At 45.6% G+C, this 22,111-nt stretch overlaps 1 protein-coding gene across 1 annotated transcript in view; it reads right to left on the bottom strand.

Moving 5' to 3' along the window:
- Window positions 1-22,111, bottom strand: part of CFAP210 (cilia and flagella associated protein 210) — a 142,278-nt gene that overhangs the window by 45,781 nt on the left and 74,386 nt on the right. The gene's annotated exons all lie outside the window — the stretch shown is intronic.

The following is a 22,111-nucleotide window of genomic DNA, read 5'->3' as shown; positions in this document are numbered from 1 at the left end:
AAAGAAACGGACCGTAGAAATCGCATTTTCATCACATCATTGTTTCTACATTTGGGTCATAAATCAAATCCATTGGAATTACAGTTTCCTCACTCCTCAGACTCATTACCCTAGTACGACGATTGCACTTCATTAAAGCCTGACCGCATCTAAATATCAAACCAATTGATATGACAACACCTAAGATACATAGAAGAAACTTCCCAACATCCATTATGACTCCTTGAGCCCAGTCTCCTAAACCAGAGAACCAATTTCGTGGGTTCAACCATGACACCCAACCAGTCAGCTCATTACCTACAGCAGCGAGAGTGAGATTGTGTCTCCTGCGAAATTCCCACTTCAGTTGGAGAATATCGTCCATCTTTTGGTCTATGACCTCGACCGGGTCCTCGGTGCTATTCGTAATATATGTGCAACATTTCACGCCGTATTGTGTTGCCAGTGTGACACAATATCCGCCTGTTACTGCTGTGAGGTAATTAAGAACCATTCTATGCTGTACCAGTTCTGTTTTATAAGCTTGAAGTTCTCTTCCAGTATACCTAAACGTGTCATCATACATTTCAGTGATATTATCTAACAAATTTGCAAGCGCAGATATGTATTTATAATTCAACACTCCTCTGGCGGTGCGAGTGATGTCTAACGCGATTAGAAACTGAATCCCGGTGGATTCATGGATCATGTCAGAGGCCGGATGCTCTGTTCTTTCTATCAGGTGCCGTTTAACTACGTGCTCGTAATGGGTGTGAGTATAAGGAGTTTGGGCAACACGGTGTATGTCTTTCATTTTGTCATGTGATACAGTCATTACTTCAGGCAGTACTTTTCCAATATAACACAATCCTTCAGAGTTTGGGGCAAGCCACTTATACGCCTTTCTCCCGCATATGAAATATGCATCATCAGGGAGAACATATGGGACGGAGTAGGACATAACCATATTACACACCTTCCATGTGAAATCTCCTAACCCTAATTCTTCCATCTGCTTAGTACACGTATCAGGTTGTACGATATGTGCACAGTATCCTGGTGATACCTCTCCAACTCTCGTAATCCTATTTCCTAAGGTATACCTATATCGGAAAGATTTTCCTCTACTGGCTATGTGGCGTATAAGCTCTGTATCTGTAGGCATTCTATCTGCTCTATGCGAAAAGGTCATGGTTTGGTTACTCCATGATACTTCCCAATTTCCTGGCTTTCGGGGATTGGAGATGTTAAAACATAATAGGGACCTATCCACATGGTATTGGTGGAGCTTCAAACTAGGAGGGCTGGAGATATTAAACCTCCTGTCCACCGGTCTCCCACCACTTAACTCAAGTACCTCCCCTAACGTTAAAGGAAATGGTACTAGCCCTGATTTGCTATGACCTTGAGGTACTTGAGAGCATACCCAACAATCTGTTTTATTTAACACACTACCCACTAAGGAGTGATAGCCACTCAATGGATGCCGGTCCATATGGATATTAAAACTGGATTGGCATTTCTTAATGCACCCATCCTCCACTACGTTGTCACAGAGCCTACAGATACAGTTTTCTTCAGCTAACAATCCTTCACAATTCCTTCTATTGTCAATGCTATCGGATCGTTTTCTGATACTCGCCTTTACTTGTTGGTTAAGTTGTTCTTGGAAAATTACGCCTCCATCTTTATCATCAGAACCCATTCCAGAACCTCTCTCGACCTCCATGGTACTCTCGCCGGAACAGACTGCTCTGGTCAACATCATGGTCAACAGGAAAATCCGGATCACAGTCTCTTGGGGCAAGTCCATCTTGTAGGAGGAAACGGAGAAGAATGAGAAGGGGGAAAATAAGAATTTACTTACCGATAATTCTATTTCTCGTAGTCCGTAGTGGATGCTGGGGACTCCGTCAGGACCATGGGGAATAGCGGCTCCGCAGGAGACAGGGCACAAAAATAAAGCTTTAGGATTAGGTGGTGTGTACTGGCTCCTCCCCCTATGACCCTCCTCCAAGCCTCAGTTAGGATACTGTGCCCGGACGAGCGTACACAATAAGGAAGGATATTGAATCCCGGGTAAGACTCATACCAGCCACACCAATCACACCGTATAACTTGTGATCTGAACCCAGTTAACAGTATGACAAACGTAGGAGCCTCTGAACAGACGGCTCACAACAATAACAACCCGAATTTGTTTGTAACAATAACTATGTACAAGTATTGCAGACAGTCCGCACTTGGGATGGGCGCCCAGCATCCACTACGGACTACGAGAAATAGAATTATCGGTAAGTAAATTCTTATTTTCTCTAACGTCCTAAGTGGATGCTGGGGACTCCGTCAGGACCATGGGGATTATACCAAAGCTCCCAAACGGGCGGGAGAGTGCGGATGACTCTGCAGCACCGAATGAGAGAACTCAAGGTCCTCCTCAGCCAGGGTATCAAATTTGTAGAATTTTGCAAATGTGTTTGCCCCTGACCAAGTAGCAGCTCGGCAGAGTTGTAATGTCGAGACCCCCCGGGCAGCCGCCCAGGATGAGCCCACTTTCCTTGTGGAATGGGCCTTGACAGATTTAGGTTGTGGCAAGCCTGCCACAGAATGTGCAAGTTGAATTGTGCTACAAATCCAACGAGCAATCGTCTGCTTAGAAGCAGGAGCACCCATCTTGTTGGGTGCATACAATATAAACAGTGAGTCAGACTTTCTGACTCCCGCCGTTCTTGAAATATATATTTTCAATGCCCGGACCACGTCCAACAACTTGGAATCCTCCAAATCGTTAGTAGCCGCAGGCACCACAATAGGCTGGTTCAGGTGAAACGCTGACACCACCTTAGGCAGAAAATGAGGACGTGTCCGCAGTTCTGCCCTGTCCGTATGGAAAATCAGATATGGGCTCTTATATGATAAAGCCGCCAATTCTGATACTCTCCTGGCTGAAGCCAGGGCCAGTAGCATGGTTACTTTCCATGTAAGATACTTCAACTCCACCGATTTGAGCGGCTCAAACCAATGGGATTTGAGAAAATCCAAGACTACATTAAGATCCCACGGTGCCACTGGGGGCACAACTGGGGGCTGTATATGTAGTACTCCTTTTACAAAAGTCTGGACTTCAGGAACTGAAGCCAATTCTTTCTGGAAGAAAATCGACAGGGCCGAAATTTGAACCTTAATGGACCCCAATTTGAGGCCCATAGACAATCCTGTTTGCAGGAAATGTAGGAATCGACCCAGTTGAAATTCCTCCGTGGGGGCCTTCCTGGCCTCACACCACGGAACATATTTTCTCCAAATGCGGTGATAATGTTGTGCAGTCACCTCCTTCCTGGCTTTTACCAGTGTAGGAATGACCTCTTCCGGAATGCCTTTTTCCCTTAGAATTCGGCGTTCAACCGCCATGCCGTCAAACGCAGCCGCGGTAAGTCTTGGAATAGACACGGTCCCTGCTGAAGCAGGTCCGGTCTTAGAGGTAGAGGCCACGGATCCTCCGTGAGCATCTCTTGAAGTTCCGGGTACCAAGTTCTTCTTGGCCAATCCGGAGCCACTAGTATCGTTCTTACTCCCTTTTGCCGTATAATTCTCAGTACCTTTGGTATGAGAGGCAGAGGAGGGAACACATACACTGACTGGAACACCCACGGTGTTACCAGAGCGTCCACAGCTATTGCCTGAGGGTCTCTTGACCTGGCGCAATACCTGTCCAGTTTTTTGTTGAGGCGGGACGCCATCATATCCACCATTGGTTTTTCCCAACGGTTCACAATCATGTGGAAGACTTCTGGATGAAGTCCCCACTCTCCCGGGTGTAGATCGTGTCTGCTGAGGAAGTCTGCTTCCCAGTTGTCCACTCCCGGAATGAATACTGCTGACAGTGCTATCACATGATCTTCCGCCCAGCGAAGAATCCTTGCAGCTTCTGCCATTGCTGTCCTGCTTCTTGTGCCGCCCTGTCTGTTTACGTGGGCGACTGCCGTGATGTTGTCCGACTGGATCAACACCGGCTGACCCTGAAGCAGGGGTTTTGCCAGACTTAGAGCATTGTAAATCGCTCTTAGCTCCAGTATATTTATGTGAAGAGACATCTCCAGGCTTGACCATACTCCCTGGAAGTTTCTTCCCTGTGTGACCGCTCCCCAGCCTCTCAGACTGGCATCCGTGGTCACCAGGACCCAGTCCTGTATGCCGAATCTGCGGCCCTCTAACAGATGAGCACTCTGCAACCACCACAGAAGAGACACCCTTGTCCGTGGCGATAAGGTTATCCGCTGATGCATCTGCAGATGCGATCCGGACCATTTGTCCAGCAGATCCCACTGAAAAGTTCGTGCGTGGAATCTGCCGAATGGAATCGCTTCGTAAGAAGCCACCATCTTTCCCAGGACTCTTGTGCATTGATGCACAGACACTTTCCCTGGTTTTAGGAGGTTCCTGACAAGTTCGGATAACTCCCTGGCTTTCTCCTCCGGAAGAAACACCTTTTTCTGAACCGTCATCATTTCGGCCATTACCTTGGTAAAGACCCGAGGTGCCGTGGACAATCCAAACGGCAGCGTCTGAAACTGATAATGACAGTTTTGCACCACGAACCTGAGGTACCCTTGATGTGAAGGGCAAATTGGGACATGTAGGTAAGCATCCTTTATGTCCAGGGACACCATAAAGTCCCCTTCTTCCAGATTCGCTATCACTGCTCTGAATGACTCCATCTTGAACTTGAATTTTTGTATGTACAGGTTCAAAGATTTCAGATTTAGAATAGGTCTTACCGAGCCGTCCGGCTTCGGTACCACAAATAGCGTGGAGTAATACCCCTTTCCCTGTTGTAGGAGGGGTACCTTGACTATCACCTGCTGAGAAAACAGCTTGTGAATGGCTTCCAATACCGTCGCCCTGTCTGAGGGAGACGTTGGCAAAGCAGACTTTAGGAACCGGCGAGGGGGAGACTTCTCGAATTCCAACCTGTAACCCTGAGATACTACCTGCAGAATCCAGGGGTCCACCTGTGAGCAAGCCCACTGTGCGCTGAAATTCTTGAGTCGACCCCCCACCGCTCCTGAGTCCGCTTGTAAGGCCCCAGCGTCATGCTGAGGGCTTTGCAGAACCCTGGGAGGGCTTCTGTTCCTGGGCAGGGGCTGCTTGCTGCCCTCTCTTACCCCTTCCTCTGCCCCGAGGCAGATATGACTGTCCTTTTGTCCGCTTGTTCTTATAGGACCGAAAGGACTGCGGCTGAAAAGACGGTGTCTTTTTCTGTTGGGAGGGGGTCTGAGGTAAAAAGGTGGATTTTCCGGCAGTTGCCGTGGCCACCAGATCCGATAGACCGACGCCAAATAATTCCTCCCCTTTATACGGCAATACTTCCATATGTCGTTTGGAATCCGCATCACCTGACCACTGTCGCGTCCATAAACTCCTTCTGGCAGATATGGACATCGCATTTACTCTCGATGCCAGAGTGCAAATATCTCTCTGAGCATCTCGCATATAAAGGAAAGCATCCTTTAATTGCTCTATAGTCAATAAAATACTGTCCCTATCCAGGGTATCAATATTTTCAGTCAGGGAATCCAACCAGACGACCCCAGCACTGCACATCCAGGCTGAGGCGATGGCTGGTCGCAGTATAACACCAGTATGTGTGTATATACTTTTTAGGGTAGTTTCCAGTCTCCTATCAGCTGGATCCCTGAGGGCGGCCGTATCAGGAGACGGTAACGCCACTTGTTTTGATAAGCGTGTGAGCGCCTTATCCACCCTAGGGGGTGTTTCCCAGCGCGCCCTAACCTCTGGCAGGAAAGGGTATAATGCTAATAACTTTTTTGAAATTAGCATTTTCCTATCTGGGTTAACCCACGCTTCATCACATACATCATTTAATTCCTCTGATTCAGGAAAAACTACAGGTAGTTTTTTCACCCCCCACATAATACCCCTTTTTGTGGTACTTGCAGTATCAGAGATATGCAAAGCCTCCTTCATTGCCGTGATCATATAACGTGTGGCCCTACTTGAAAATACGTTTGTTTCATCACCGTCGACACTAGATTCAGTGTCTGTGTCTGGGTCTGTGTCGACCGACTGAGGTAAAGGGCGCTTTACAGCCCCTGACGGTGTCTGAGACGCCTGGGCAGGTACTAACTGGTTTGACGGCCGTCTCATGTCGTCAACTGATTTTTTTAATGTGCTGACATTATCACGTAATTCCATAAACAAAGCCATCCATTCCGGTGTCGACTCCCTGGGGGGTGACATCACCATTATCGGCAATTGCTCTGCCTCCACACCAACATCGTCCTCATACATGTCGACACACACGTACCGACACACAGCAGACACACAGGGAATGCTCTTATCGAAGACAGGACCCCACTAGCCCTTTGGGGAGACAGAGGGAGAGTTTGCCAGCACACACCCAAGCGCTATAATATATATGGGAACAACCTTATATAAGTGTTGTTCTTTATAGCAGCTTAAATATATCAAAATATCGCCAAAAAAAATGCCCCCCCTCTCTGTTTTACCCTGTTTCTGTAGTGCAGTGCAGGGGAGAGTCCTGGGAGCCTTCCTCACAGCGGAGCTGAGCAGGAAAATGGCGCTGTGTGCTGAGGAGAATAAGCCCCGCCCCCTATTTCGGCGGGCTTTTCTCCCGTAGTTTTAGATAACTGGCATGGGTTAAATACATACATATAGCCTCAATGGCTATATGTGATGTATTCTTTTGCCATAAAGGTATTAAATATTGCTGCCCAGGGCGCCCCCAGCAGCGCCCTGCACCCTCCGTGACCGCTTGGTGTGAAGTGTGTGACAACAATGGCGCACAGCTGCAGTGCTGTGCGCTACCTTCATGAAGACTGAAGAGCCTTCTGCCGCCTGTTTCCGGACCTTCAATCTTCAGCATCTGTAAGGGGGGTCGGCGGCGCGGCTCCGGGACGAACCCCAGGGTGAGACCTGTGTTCCGACTCCCTCTGGAGCTAATGGTGTCCAGTAGCCTAAGAATCCAATCCATCCTGCACGCAGGTGAGTTGAAATTCTCTCCCCTAAGTCCCTCGATGCAGTGAGCCTGTTGCCAGCAGGACTCACTGAAAATAAAAAACCTAAAAACTGTTTCTAAGCAGCTCTTTAGGAGAGCCACCTAGATTGCACCCTGCTCGGATGGGCACAAAAACCTAACTGAGGCTTGGAGGAGGGTCATAGGGGGAGGAGCCAGTACACACCACCTAATCCTAAAGCTTTATTTTTGTGCCCTGTCTCCTGCGGAGCCGCTATTCCCCATGGTCCTGACGGAGTCCCCAGCATCCACTTAGGACGTTAGAGAAAAAATAATTTGAGGGAGAGGGGATGGGAAGTTGGAGAAAAACAATAAAAGGGAACAGGGGATCGACAACTGCTTTTGGTCTTGTGATTTTCAATGCTCAGGTGCCGCCTCAATCCTCCTGGAACAGACACTCCAGTGATACAACCTCTACCGTCTGTTCCTTATCACGGGACCTCTCTGGATCAGCAACCTTCTTACAGTGGGACGAATGAACCCAAGTCTCTCTCTCAGCAACCTTCAATGCTGTAGTGCTAGTCAATAAGACCTGGTATGGTCCTTCCCATCTGTCAATAAGGCAACCTGAGCGTAGAAAATTCCGTATCATTACATAATCCCCAGGTTCAATGTCATGACAATTACTATCTGGTAAATCAGGAATCACCAACTTCAGATTATCATTTTGATTCCTTAACTGTTTACTCATGTTAATCAAGTATTTTACAGTCACTTCATTGTTACACTTCAAATCATCCTGAGGGTTAATCATAACATGCGGTTGTCGACCAAACAAGATTTCAAAGGGAGACAGATTAAGAGGGGACCTGGGAGTGGTTCTGATGCTGTACAGTACAATGGGTAAAGCTTCTGGCCATGTCAATCCTGTCTCTGCCATCACTTTACTCAGTTTATTTTTAATAGTGCTGTTCACTCTTTCCACTTTCGCACTCGCCTGTGGACGGTATGGAGTGTGCAGCTTGCTATCAATTCCCATCAACTTACACATTCCTTGAAAGACATCACCTGTAAAATGGGTACCCCTATCGCTCTCAATTATTCTAGGGATACCGTATCTACATACAAATTCCTGCACAATTTTCTTAGCAGTAAACATAGCGGTATTTGTGGCCGCCGGAAATGCTTCGACCCAATTTGAGAAAACATCTATACAAACAAGTACATATTTCAAATTTCAACAAGGGGGTAATTGTATAAAGTCAATCTGTATTACCTGGAAAGGGCCGCCGGCAGGTGGGATATGAGATGGTTCTGTAGGTATTGCCTTTCCGATGTTCTTTCTCAAACAGGTAAGGCATGACATTGCTCTTTTACTCGCATGAGATGAAAATCCTGGGGCACACCAATATGCTCTTACCAACTTGCACATCCCTTCCTTGCCCAGATGAGTCAGCCCGTGAGCTGCCTCAGCTAAACATGGAAGGTATGCTCTGGGGGCCACTGGTTTACCGTGTCCATCCGTCCAGAGTCCTGAGGACTCCTGGCCATATCCTTTTGCCTTCCAGACTGCCCTTTCCTGTGTGGAACACAAATTTTGCATCTCACACAACTTCTGTGTGTTGATGGTATTAAATACCATCAGTTGTGTGGTGTCTGTCTGTCTGGGGGTACCAGCTGCTAACTTAGCAGCTTCGTCTGCTCGGCTGTTACCAAGTGATACTGGGTCTTGGCTATATGTGTGTGCTTTACATTTGATAACAGCCACTCTGTCGGGTTCCTGTATCGCTGTTAGAAGCCTTTTTATGTGAGCTGCATGCGCTATCGGTGTACCAGCTGCCGTCATGAAATTTCTGAGGCGCCATAGGGCTCCGAAATCATGGACTACCCCAAATGCGTATCTAGAGTCGGTGTAGATATTGGCTGATTTGCCCTTAGCCAATTCACATGCTCTGGTTAGGGCGACCAGTTCAGCAACCTGGGCTGAGTGAGGTGGGCCTAGCGGTTCCGCTTCTATGGTGCCTTGGTCATCTACGACTGCGTATCCAGTACACAAGTCTCCCGAGTCTGACTGTCTATGACAACTACCGTCCGTGTAGAACGTAAGTTCTACATCTTCCAGTGGGTTGTCACTGATGTCAGGCCTTGCAGTAAAAGTTTGAGTCAAATATTCCATACAATCATGTGTGTCTTCCTTTGTATTAAATCCTCCTTCCCCACCACTCTCATCCTCCACCCTTTGTGCCTGTCCAGGCACACCTGGGAGATATGTTGCAGGATTTAATGCACTGCATCTCCTTATGGTGATGTTTACGGGGGCCATTAGTGCCAATTCCCATCTTGTAAACCGCGCTGATGAGACGTGCCTGGTTTGGGCAGAATTTAACAAGGCTGACACTGCATGTGGTGTATGAATTGTGAGGTTGTGACCTAGCACGACATCTTCGCTTTTCGTTACTAGCAATGCTATCGCAGCAACGCTTCGCAAGCATGTGGGGAGGGATCGCGCTACCGTGTCTAGCTGAGCGCTATATGCTACTGGCCTGCTGGCATCACCGTGCTTTTGGGTTAGTACGCCTGCCGCGCAACCAGCACTTTCTGTTCCGTATAGCTCAAAGGGTTTCCCATAGTCTGGCATACCTAATGCTGGTGCCTGCGTTAGGCACTGTTTAAGTCTCTCAAATGCCGTCTCAGACTCGTCTGTATGCGAAATCCGATCAGGTTTGTTTGAGGAGACCATCTCCTGCAAAGGTAACGCTAGAATGGAAAATCCTGGGATCCAGTTACGGCAATACCCACACATTCCTAAAAACGTTCTGATCTGTTGCTGGGTTTGTGGCAGAGTCATGTCTCTAATTGCTTGAATTCTATCAGCGGTCAGGTGTCTCAGTCCTTGTGTTAGACAGTGTCTCAAATATTTTACCTTAGTTTGGCATAATTGCAACTTGTCTTTGGAAACCTTGTGTCCTGTGTCTGAAAGATGAAACAGGAGCTGTTTCGTATCCTTCAGGGATGCTTCCAATGAATCAGAACACAGTAGTAGATCATCCACGTACTGTATTAATACTGATCCACTCTCTGGTTGGAAAGACTGTAAACAATCATGCAAAGCCTGGGAAAATATACTTGGACTATCTATGAATCCTTGTGGTAATCGAGTCCATGTGTATTGGACTCCTCTGTATGTAAATGCGAACAAATATTGGCTGTCAGGGTGCAGAGGTACCGAAAAGAAGGCGGAGCAGAGGTCAATAACAGTGAAAAATTTCGCAGTGGGAGGGATTTGCATTAGGATGACAGCTGGATTTGGCACTACGGGGAACTGACTCAACTATTTTGTTAATCCCCCTTAGATCCTGCACTAGCCGGTAACCCCTCCCCCCACTCTTTTTCACAGGGAAGATGGGACTATTGGCAGTGCTGGACGTTCTTACCAGAATGCCCTGTTGTAGCAAGCGCTCTATTACTGGGTAAACTCCTAACTCCACCTCTGGCTTCAGAGGGTACTGTGGGATTTTTGGAGCTATCCTACCATCTTTCACTTGTACAACTACCGGAGCTACGTTTGCCATTAATCCAGTGTCCTGTCCATCTTTAGTCCAAAGTGACTCTGGTATCTGAGATGTCATTTCTTCTACTTGGGAGGGAGTCCTATTTGTCATAATGGTATGTGACATTAATTTTGATGGGGAGTCTAACATGTCTCGCACTTCCTGAGCGTGATTCTCAGGTATGTCCAAGAATACACCTTCAGGAGTACAATAAATGACGCACCCCATTTTACACAGTAAGTCTCTTCCCAGGAGATTAGTCGGTGCCGATGCAGCCAGCAAAAAGGAATGCTTGGTATGTAAAGGCCCTATTGTAATCTCGGCTGGTTTGCTAACAGGGTAATGCTGGACTACTCCTGTTACTCCCATGGCTGGAATTGTCCTACCAGTGGTTCTCATGCCCACTGTCGAATTTATCACTGATTTGGCCGCCCCCGTATCTACAAGAAAGTTTAATGATTTACCAGCTACATTAATTGCAACTTCGGGTTCACTTCCAAGGCTTGCAATCAATTTTACTGGCTGCAGATTACAGGTATGGCCACACCCCTATTGGGTATGGTGACCTCCCTGAATCCCGCTGGCAGCAACTACTTGTGAGGGAGTTAGCTGGGAACTACCAGAGGCGTGCCAGTCTCTGTTCGGGGGGTATCTTTTTGTTTCCCCTGTATGTGGCTCATAACTCCGTCTCTGTGGACCCTGATCCCAATGTCGTGTGTCGTGTCGTTGTCTAGGGGGTTGATAAGATTTTTGTACATTTCTCGATCTACAGTCTCGTGCAAAGTGTCCTTGTTTGTGACAAAAATAACATGTTACCACATTTGACTTACCCACAGGGTTTGGTGATATTAACACAGGCTGATTTGTGGTCAGGGCCTGTATACTTACTGACATTAACTTATCACCTTGTGACTCCCTGTGTCTGGTGATATTCCGGTCGTGATCAATAGCAGCCTCTCTCAAAGTAGCCACAGACAGACCTCGCCAACATGGTTGTGTGGTCTGTACCCTAGTCTTTAATGACTCTTTTAAACCATCCATCAGTACCGATACTGCTACTTCTCGATGGTTTATGTTTGTTTTAATGTCCTCTATGCCTGTGTATTTTGCCATCTCTGATAATGCTCTGTGAAAATACTCTGCAGCTGTTTCTGACTCCTTTTGTTTAATGGAGAATATCTTGTTCCATTTAACTACCGCTGGGAAATACTCCTTTAACTGTAAACTTATTCTTTTTACATTATCTTTGTTGTACACATCTGTAAGAGGTACATCCTGATCTAATCCACAGTCAGCTAAAAATTGAGTTGCGTCGACATTGGAGGGTAAACAAGCTCTTAGCAGTACTTGCCAATCTTTATTATTGGGCTCTAAAGTGTTTCCTAGGTCTCTGATGTATTTTTGGCTAGCAACTAAATCTTTTCTAGGGTCAGGGAATTCAGACACTATGGTCCTTAATTCCATTCGGGTAAACGGGCTATACATGGCGATATTCCTAACAGGAGTGACTCCTGAAGTGTCCGTTTTCCCATTTGGCACTACTATTACCTTAACAGGATTAATTCTAACAACATCATTCTGTGTAGATTCTGCAGTTTGTGGTGAAATAGTTTCAGCATAGTGTATGGTGCCGTACTTACCCGTTGATACGACCTCACCTGTCCCTCCGCTAGGGGGCTTTGTTACTAATCTTATGGGTTGGGCCGTGCCTACTGTTGTTTCTGATATGGTGGCTGCTAGAGAGAGCGCTGATATTGTTGCCGATTCGTCCTCTTGATCACACTCCTGGGGAAAGTTCAAAACAGGGTACAACTTGCACGGGTTAATACTTGCATTGGTTAATTGGTTAACATTATCTTTAACATTTACACAGTTGCTAAGTGTTTGTTTGTTACACCTTAGTGCGTCATTCTCCGCAACCAATTTCTCTCCTGATATGTATGGTGGCGGTGGGGCCGTGGCTATCAGTTTCCTGATCGAGCCAGATCCCGCCGCCTGAGCCAATCCTCTCTGTATGTCACCCTCCTGTTGCCACAACTGCAAATAATCATAATGCTTGATTCGTCTCTTTGCTGATTTAATGAGACATATCCTTCTCCTTAAATTCGTTAACACTTCTGTGCTGAAGCTACCTACTCTTGGGAATTTCTCCCCGTCATGTACTGTCATTCTCTCCCATTCATCACATAAAGCTTCTGTGTGACTTCCGTACTTTTCACACATTACGTACCTTGCCGACCCGACTGGTCGGTTTATAGAATCAACCCGAACCGAGGTTGATCGCCCCCTTCCTGAACAACTGGCCCCCATAATTTGCAGGTGTTACGGAACCTTACAAAAAACCAAGATATTCACGATAGGTTGACGGTGAAGTTTACCGAGCACCTCACTCACTCGCCCACGCCGACCAATACGACCTGATCACACTGATATAGTGCTGGCGTACTCGACCCAGGGCCCCTATTAACCTTTGTTTACTGGAACATGTGAGTGTGATCCGCAGAGCATTAACCCTTTCCAGTAAAGGTGTGGTTGTCAGATAGTTCCTGAGTGACCAGCGAACTTCCCTTTTTGAAAAAATAAAAAATTACACAAATCACGTTAGAATGTACAAATAGCGTTTATGACCTTCGTACACAAATAGTACCGGTCAGGTTTACTAATGCACACAATTACGTGCGGTACAATCGTTCAGCACATAAGCAACTAATCTTATGTACGGAGCGACCAGCGGAATCGAAAATTGCGGCTGCGAATTCCTTCAGCAAGAGCTTGTATGGCCTATATGGGTGTTGCACCAACCCTTTTTTTGGTGTTGTGCCTGTGGACTCTATAGCGGACTTCCTTGTCTGCTGTACCTAGACCTCCTGGTCTGTTATGACCTCCTGGTCTGCTACAGTATGACCTCCTGGTCTGCTATACTCTAATGCTCAAATTTTATGTTTAACCAAGGATGCCTCCCTAGCCACCGTGCATGTCACTTACACGTATGTACCTTCACGAGAACTCGATGATTTCTTTTGGTTCAATCCTCAAAATTGTAAAAACAAACACTCACTCACCACATATACACTTTTGTTTCTATTTCTATTTCTGCGCAGAAATTTCTCTTTAGACAGATGTGTTACAAATTAGGAGAAGGATCTATTATTTTTAAATTTCGAATTTTAAATAGATTTGCGCTACTTATCGCCTGTTGCGCTATTTATCGCTTGTTGCGTTATTTATCGCTTGTTGCGCTACTTAAAAATCAACACTATCGTGTGACTTGAGTTACGTGGGCGTACCCAGACGCTCCGTTGCGTAATTTACGCTGCGTGCGTCGGCCCTTTGCGTACACGAGTCTCTCCCTTTGTTAGAGACACGTGTACACCAGTCTTTGTCCACCGTAACACAACTAACACGTTTATCAATGTAGATGATCCTCGATCATCTACCGCACACCACACCAATCTCTCCTTTTACCTTTAGGTAGAGCTGTGTGTATTTCTATACCTTAACTGTATTACCTTTACTTTTTAACTATGAAATAGCGGCAAATCTCTCTTAGTACGTTTATCAATTATACAATGGCAAACAGGAGAGTGATATATGAAAATACACGAATGAAAAGAAATGCAGATATGCGTGCGTGTGTACGCAAGACAGAAATAAACAGTTTTAAAAAGACACTATCGTTTTGTTCTTACCTCCGGTCCCGGATTCCTTCAGCACCCTTTACTAAGCGAAGCAGACGCTTATCCAAACAGCACTATGAGGAATATGACCTCCCGCCCTTTGCTGCTGGATAATGTCTGCTGAAATTACCTAGTGCAGATATGTGAAGGACGGGCGAGCCGCCAATTGATAAAGCTAAATATTTATCTTATATAAAACCCTTTATGAGGTCTAAGAACACTGTACGTTATTCACGTATGGAGTACCGTAAGGGTACGCTCGTTGCGTAGCAATCGCTTAGCCGTAGTCGAGACGCTCAAGCGTCACGTTCGCTCACGGCCAAGAGATCACAGGCAGGCACGCTATTGGCTGCCGTCTAACGTAATGATTCGCTATAGCGTAGCGGACGCTCGGGACCACGAGGAGATCACCAGCGGCGCTGACGCTCACAATGTTAAACCTTTATATCTAAACCATAAACAATGTAATATGCTGTAAAGCCTTAGTGTAGAGATAGGGTGTAGATGCAACCTAGTGTAACCTTATTAACTTAAAAGCTGTTTGAGCGTCACCGACGCTCTGTGAATACTTAACACTACAAGAAATACACAGATACCTGGGCTTAGGGTCCAACGCCTAATATATATATATATTATGAATGATATACTTGCAAAAGAATTAACACAATACAAGTCATACACTACAATATAACAGACTACCTAACCAGATAACTACACAGGAAATACAATACAATACAATTATGTTTTAAGGGAAAATAAGAGAGAAAGAGGAGAAGAGAGAGAAATAGAGAGAAATGGCTCACAATAACAGTAAGAACAATATGATTGCGGAGAAACACTTACGCACAAGGGGAACGATCGCATGCGCCTCTGGACATCCAGCTCCCGATTTTCAGCAATGATAACCGTTGAAGAGTGAGCTGGATGTGATCGGCTTGTCTATTTATGCCCCACACACAATACAATTCAATGGTCCCTACAATCTCATTGTTCATTGGACACAGGAATTCGGCTTCGCATTATAACAAAAGGTCATAGGTTGATTCATACAGGTGGGCTGTGACGATTTCCAACAGCTCAGGTGGGTGGGATACTGGGTTTCCCGCCGCATGGCTAAGTAAGAGCAAATAATAGTAAATGGACATAAACTTCTTATGTCCATAACTATTCGCACGAGCGATTAATCCGCTCCAAACCAACACCGGAATATTGCTAATTAAATACTCTTCCGATGGGTACTAAACACCACTGTATGACTCCTGTTAGACCCTTCGTACAATACAAAGAGGGATCCCTCTGTCCAGGAACATGCTATATTAACTAAACTTTCAGAATCTATCAAAGGGACCATGATCTACAAAATACATTATATAGTTAAAATATGTAATGATTGAGTCGCACGCTACGATCACATAAACTCTACCGTAAATACGCATACCGTGCGCCTGCGGGTGCCCGCGACTGTGAGTATGCGCACGCACGGGAGAGCGTACGCATGCGCAGCGCGGACGTGTATGAGGTGCAAATATGGCAGTGTGTATAGAGATATTTTTCTGACTTTGACAGTCACATCATTAATAAATACTAGTGACCCAGTGCCATTGGCTGCCATGCATGTTCATGCCATCACCCTGCCTCCACCGTATTTTCCAGAAGTTAAGGCATGCTTCGGATCATGAGCCATCCCTAGCCTTCTCCGTACTTTTTTTCTTCACATCATTCTGGTACAGGTTGATCTTAGTTTTTTTTTTTGTCCAAAGAATGCTGTTCCAGAACTAGACTGGTTTTTTTTAGATGTTGTCTTTTTTTTTTTTTTTTTAAACTCTATTCTGGCCTTTCTATTCTTGAGTAGATATGGTTCGAAAGAACTGCGCTAATTAATACCACACAGGTTTAGTTTAGCTGGTTGCTGCTGATATACTATTGGTAGGTGTACTACAGAACACCTACTCTAGAGAGAATACAGTTGTACAAGGATATAGTTCAGCGCATCCCTAGCTTATCATAATTTTCATTGAAATTTTCATAAGAAATTCTAATAGTGGTCTATATAGAGGCGTACATTTATAAAAAAGCAAATTCAAAGAGTCTAATATAAAAGGGTATATAAAGTGTATTTATAAATAAAGACAATAATTAATAAAAAATTTATAAAATAAGTACCGGTACAAAGACTTCAACACATATAACACATAAAAACAATACAAGACATACAGACAAAGAACACAAAAATCCTGTGGGTACACTGAAAAAGCGATTTACCCCACTGGGAATAGTGTAATTTAAATGGGCTGGAATTGTACTTGCCACTTAATACTTGTATTTTTTTTTTAAACTCTATTCTGGCCTTTCTATTCTTGAGCCTTATGAATGGTGTGCATCTTGTGGTGAATCCTCTGTATTTGCTCTCGTAAAGTCTTCTCTTTATGGTAGACTTGGATAATGATATTCCTACCTCCTGGAAAGTGTTCTTCACTTGGCTGGATGTTGTGAATGGGTTATTCTTTACCATGGAAAGGATCCTGTGATCATCCACCACTCTTGTCTTTTGTGGATGTCCAGGCTTTTTTGTGTTACTGAGCTCGCCATTGTGTTCTTTTTTTTCTCAATGCACTGTACCAAACTATTGATTTGGCCACTCCTAAGGTTCCCGCTATCTCTCTAATGGATTGTTTTTGTTTTTGCAGCATAAGGATGGCCTGTGTCACTTGCATTTAGAGCTCATTTGAACATATATGTTGCGGGTTCACAGCAACAGCTTCCAAATACAAATGCCACACTTGGAATCATCTCCAGACCTTTTGCCTGCTTAACTGATAAAGACCTAACAAAGTAATAGCCCAGACCAGTCCATGCAACAGTTTTTGAGTGAACTGTCCACTTATTTTTGGTCACTTAAAAAAGAAAGGGCTGCATATTAAACAGCTGCCATTCTTAAACCCTTCCTCCAATTTGGAAGTGAATACCCTCAAATTAAAGCTGATATTCTGCACTTTAAGATATATATAACTGTAACTTGAATATGTTTGGCATAAACATCTAAAATAACGAAAATTGTGTCAAATATATATATATGGACTTGTGTTTAGAGATATATTTTATATACACTGCTCAAAAAAATAAAGGGAACACTAAAATAACACATCCTAGATCTGAATGAATTAAATATTCTTATTAAATACTTTGTTCTTTACATAGTTGAAAGTGCTGACAACAAAATCACACAAAAATGATCAATGGAAATCAAATTTATTAACCCATGGAGGTCTGGATTTGGAGTCACCCTCAAAATTTAAGTGGAAAAAAACACTACAGGCTGATCCAACTTTGATGTAATGTCCTTAAAACAAGTCAAAATGAGGCTCAGTAGTGTGTGTGGCCTCCACGTGCCTGTATGACCTCCCTACAACGCCTGGGCATGCTCCTGATGAGGTGGCGGATGGTCTCCTGAGGGATCTCCTCCCAGACCTGGACTAAAGCATCCGCCAACTCCTGGACAGTCTGTGGTGCAACGTGGCATTGGTGGATGGAGCGAGACATGATGTCCCAGATGTGCTCAATTGGAGTCAGGTCTGGGGAACGGGCGGGCCCAGTCCATAGCATCAATGCCTTCGTCTTGCAGGAACTGCTGACACACTCCAGCCACATGAGATCTAGCATTGTCTTGCATTAGGAGGAACCCAGGGCCAACCGCACCAGCATATGGTCTCACAAGGGGTCTGAGGATCTCATCTCGGTACCTAATGGCAGTCAGGCTACCTCTGGCGAGCACATGGAGGGCTGTGTGGCCCCCCAGAGATATGCCACCCCACACCATTACTGACCCACTGCCAAACCTGTCATGCTGGGGGATGTTGCAGGCAGCAGAACGTTCTCCTTGGCGTCTCCAGACTCTGTCACGTCTGTCACATGTGCTCAGTGAGAACCTGCTTTCATCTGTGAAGAGCACAGGGCGCCAGTGGCGAATTTGCCAATCTTGGTGTTCTCTGGCAAATGCCAAACGTCCTGCACGGTGTTGGGATGTAAGCACAACCCCCACCTGTGTAAGTCGGGCCCTCATACCACCTTCATGGAGTCTGTTTCTGATCGTTTGAGTAGACACATGTACATTTGTGGCTTGCTGGAGGTCATTTTGCAGGGCTCTGGCAGTGCTCCTCCTGTTCCTCCTTGCACAAAGGCGGAGGTAGCGGTACTGCTGCTGGGTTGTTGCCCTCCTACGGCCTCCTCCACATCTCCTGATGTACTGGCCTGTCTCCTGGTAGCGCCTCCATGCTCTGGACACACCACGCTGACGGACACAGCGAACCTTCGTGCCACAGCTCGCATTGATGTGCCATCCTGGATGAGCTGCACTACCTGAGCCACTTGTGTGGGTTGTAGGGAGGTCATACAGGCACGTGGAGGCCACACACACTACTGAGCCTCATTTTGACTTGTTTTAAGGACATTACATCAAAGTTGGATCAGCCTGTAGTGTGTTTTTCCACTTTAATTTTGAGGGTGACTCCAAATCCAGACCTCCATGGGTTAATAAATTTGTTTTCCATTGATAATTTTTGTGTGCTTTTGTTGTCAGCACATTCAACTATGTAAAGAACAAAGTATTTAATAAGAATATTTCATTCATTCAGATCTAGGATGTGTTATTTTAGTGTTCCCTTTATTTTTTTGAGCAGTGTATATATATATATATATATATACATACATACTCACACACACACACACACACACACACACATACATACATACATACATACAAGGGTATATTAAGAGGAGGGGGCCAGCTCATTAGCCAGCAGGCAAGGCACTAGACTCTCTGCTCATTAGCCAGCACGCAAGGCACTCTCTGCCAGTGTCTACTGCACATGCACTCCACCCTTCAGCAATTAATAGGTAAGTATTATCGCGTGCGCAATCAACAGCAAACGGTAAGGGAAGGGTCAGTTCCCGTGTGGGTATATAACAAAAAGGAAAGTGTGTATACCAGCACTGGCTGTTTACAGAAAAATATATATAACAATTTATTAAAATTACACACAACATATATATTAATATTCATGAATTTCTGATTATATATCACCAATTATCTGTGCTTGTGTAGCTTGGTTGCCAAAGGTCTCCACAGTAGGGCTGGCTAGGACTCATAGATACATTAAATCATTGGGAAAAGTAGCATCACTGGATGTCAGACTAAGCAAAGTCTTGAGGTTAAAGTGATAGATACCGGTAGGCCAAGGTAATGGTGCAGTCCCCTTATTTCCTCAGCTAGGAAAGAGTTCTCTGTGAAGCGGGGAATCCAATCGGCCAAAGGTGCTTGAAATCCCAGTAAGTCAAAAAGAGGGTCCAAATATCGCCAGCATGCAAGTAGGAGATCCAGATGGCAGGGCACAGTGGTGGGTAGGCTCAACGCATTTCGCTGGTATAATGTGACCAGCTTCCTCAGGAGCATATTTCACCTCAAGACTTTGCTTAGTCTGACATCCGGTTATGCTACTTTTCCCAATGATTGAAAGTATCTATGAGTCCTAGCCACTTTCCTTCAGCAATTATAGATATGCCTAGAGATATATATATATATATATATATATATATATATATATCTATATCTATATATCTATATCTATATATATATATATATATAGATAGATATATATATATATAGATATAGATAGATAGAGAAAGGGGGGGTTCTAAGCGAACAATGGCGAACACCTACCGCCCCCCCCCCCCCTCCTTATTTCTATCCAAAATTCTTTACAGGGACTTACCACCCCTGTATACTTGGGGAATAGCTGACGCCCATATAGATTGCGGAGTGTTGTTTTACACTATACACAATATATATATATTGGTAGATGATCCACTCCTCTGGAAGGATTACAGATAAGCTTTTATAATTTTTTATCCAATCCTTCTGTTTTTTATGTGTTTTATATGTCTTTGTTTGTATTAAAATTTCAAAAATACTACACTATGGGCTCTTCTTCCCGTCTTCGGGAGACTCTATTTTACTTTTAAGGGTCCCCAATATGAACCTCAGGAGAAGAACCCTTAAAGACACTTCTACATGCAAGTTTTACAAGTTCTGAGGGTACTTATTTTTATACTACCCTAGGCGGTGGGCACTTTTTCACTGTCATTCAATTGTGGCACTGGGTGCAATATTTATCTAATAGGCACAATCACTAATCACACCCGATATTAATCTATGCACACCTACGTATATGCTGGCAATATTACACTATTTTGTGGTATTCTTCTGATTTTCATACGGACCGTTCACGGAGTCAGTGGGAAGGCTTGAAAACTGGCATCAGGAGAAATACGATATAAACTACATGCTCGATATTTACATGGGATGCGGTACGCATATTATTATTTAATTTCCACTTGGAGTTTGCACAACACACAAGGCGCTGGGTTCTACCATTCTGTATATATATATATATATATATATATACATACACACACACACACACACACACACACACACAGAGAAAACCACAGCACTCGCCACCCCAGAAGCGGGGCACAGCTATGCACTTACCGCTCAGCAAAGGGATGCAGTGCAGGTAGGCGCCAGGGCTAGAGAGGCGCTGTCCCTGCCCTGAATCCCCGCTGCTGCGGCTGGGCCCCCTGCTGCTGCTGCGCCTGTGTGACAGGCACCGGCGCTGGCAGCAGGCAGCTTCAATCTGACCTCCAGTCCTCCTCCCTCACTAGACAGCCGCTGTGTTCGGCAGAAAAGGGGGTGGAGCTTAACGGCGAGGAGGGGGCGGAGCTACACGGAACAGGATTCCAGCTTGAGAGTACAGGACAGAATGCAGTACTCTGCTGATTTTGAGGTACTGTAAGCAGGAGAGGGGGAAAACAGGGTGTTTGTGTGACTGTGTGTGTAGTATGTGTGTTATTGTGTGGGGGGGAGGGAGTAGTAAAAACACAGCACTCTCTGGTGCCATCTTACCACCCTCCTCCTGCCATCTTACCCCCCTCCTCCTGCCCACCACTCACCCAAGGGGGGTTGTCCTGCAACTTATTAACATCCCTGTCTGGGGGCTGACTGAGGATAAAATCCATGGCTGCCAGTCCTCATTTCCTTGCTCAGGCAGAGAATGCAGCATCTGCTACTGCATGCAGGGAGGTTTACACTTGTACTGTATGCATACCTCCCAACTGTCCCGATTTTCTCTGTCCCACCTACGGGCCGCAGTGTCCCGCGGTGGGGTGGGGCATTGGGAGGCTCCTGTCACTCGCTGCCCTGCGTAGCAGAGCAGCTGTAAATAGACGCTGTGCGCATGCGCACAGTGTCTATTCACGGAGACGAGAGGGACTGGGGGCATGCCAGCAGCTCACAGAGCGCTGGCCATGCCCCCATAGTGATGAAATGTGGGTGCGTGACTCGCGATCGCAGTACTCCAGTGAAGCCACAAATCATTTTCCATAAACCGCGCCCATTTTCATACGGGCGCAGCTTCACCGTGCGAGGGTGTCCCAAGTTCCCCTCTATAGAAGTTGGGAGGTATCCTGTATGTAGCCTCCTCCATATTAGATACCATCCTACTATAGACAATGTGGAATACATACTAATTACCGGCGGGCAGGATGTCAGCTGTCAAGATCCCGACAGCAGCTTCCCGGCTGCCAGAATGCCAGCAACTAGGTGAGCATTTTGATTCCCGTTGCAGGCTCAGTGACTCACAACGCTAGCCACAGGTTCTATTCTCACTCTATGGGTGTCATAAACACCCATGAGTGGAAATAGCCTCTGTGCGCCGGTATTCCAGCTGTTGCCATTGTCAGCTATCGGGATTCCGGCGGGATACTATTTTGTGGCCATGCCCCTTATTTTTGAAACCACACTCCCTTTTTTCAATGCTCACTGTCCCTTTGTAAAATATGGGAGGGCGCAA

The sequence above is a fragment of the Pseudophryne corroboree genome, chromosome 7 (assembly GCF_028390025.1).
Source record: "Pseudophryne corroboree isolate aPseCor3 chromosome 7, aPseCor3.hap2, whole genome shotgun sequence".
NCBI classification, from domain to species: Eukaryota; Metazoa; Chordata; class Amphibia; order Anura; family Myobatrachidae; genus Pseudophryne; species Pseudophryne corroboree.
The sequence above is the reverse complement of the archived record's forward strand: the minus strand, read 5'-3'. Positions and strand labels throughout refer to the sequence as shown.